The sequence below is a fragment of the Myotis lucifugus genome, unplaced genomic scaffold, assembly GCF_000147115.1.
Source record: "Myotis lucifugus unplaced genomic scaffold, Myoluc2.0 scaffold_334, whole genome shotgun sequence".
Lineage (NCBI taxonomy): Eukaryota > Metazoa > Chordata > Mammalia > Chiroptera > Vespertilionidae > Myotis > Myotis lucifugus.
Genome location: NW_005871382.1, coordinates 127,035 through 128,339, shown reverse-complemented (window position 1 = coordinate 128,339; position 1,305 = coordinate 127,035).

Here is a 1,305-nt window from a genome sequence, read left to right as displayed (position 1 = left end):
ACGCAGGCCGCTCAGGGGAACACGCCTCTCTGTCCTGACTTGTTCTCTCAAGAGCCACAAGGACCGCGGTTCGGGAAACAGCCCACAGAGTGGGGCTCAGAGGATGGTGTTTCAAAGAGGTGTCGGTGCCTGCCCGCCAAAGAGTAAATTAGAGAAGAAAACCTCATGGGGTTTCCATTTACTCTCCTGGAATTAAGAATTACAGAACAGGTCCCAGCAGAGTTTTGTAACATTTTGCAACATTTTTAACTTCCTTAAGTATTTCTGTTTGATATTTTCTGTTTTCTTTTTCTAAAAAAGAAAAAAATATATATATATTCTTTTTATTGATTTCAGAGAGGAAGGGAGAGGGAGAGATAGAAACATCAATGGTGAGAGAGAATCATGGATCAGCTGCCTCCTGCACACCCCACACTGGGGATTGAATCGAAACCTGGGCATGTGCCCTGATCAGGAATTGAACCGTGACTTTCTGGTTCATAGGTCGATGCTCAACCACTGAGCCATGCCGGCGGGGCTGATCTTTGTTTTCCAACATTAATTACATGCAAAAACTCTTACAGTAAAATAAAACAGAAATGCCTGGGCTAGCCTTTAGGATCATAGAAGAGGGAAAGGTGGCAAGAGCAGCCAAGCAGATTGGTGGCAGGAGCCAAAGCAGGAGACCGAAAAGGCTCAATTTCTGAAGCCTCCTCAAGGGAGGAGGAAAGAGGAGCATCAGCGTTAGCGGGGCTGCTGGGGAGATGAAGTCTGGGCCACAGCATAAGTAGTGCTCTACCCTCAGTTGCTCCATAACTTGCTCTCTCATTCCGAACCCATCACAGGCTGAGGGCGCGTTGCAGAGGGCACTTGCCTGGATGAGGACGTGCACAGTAACTAGTGACCACAGCTAGTCGCTGTCACCAGAGCCGAAGCCGGCAGATCCTGCAACGCTTCTCCAAGGCTGGGCCTGCGCATCTCACACCGACTTTAAACAACAGGGCTCTGTGGTGTAGTTTCCGATGCCTGACATGTGACCTAGCAAGGGTGGCGCTGTGGCCAGCACAATTCACCCATTTATACAACAAATGTGTATGGAGTTCTCTGTAAGCCCAGCAGGCAGCATCCTATGAGGAGGTGGGGGATCCTGTGGGGGAACAAGACAGTTTCCTGCCCTTCCAGGCGAGACAAAACAAAACGGCCCTAGCTGGTTTGGCTCAGTGGATAGAGCATTGGCCTGGGGACTGAAGGGTCCTGGGTTCGATTCCAGGCAAGGGGCACATGCCTGGGGTTGTGAGCTCGATCCCCAGAAGGGGGCGTGCAGGA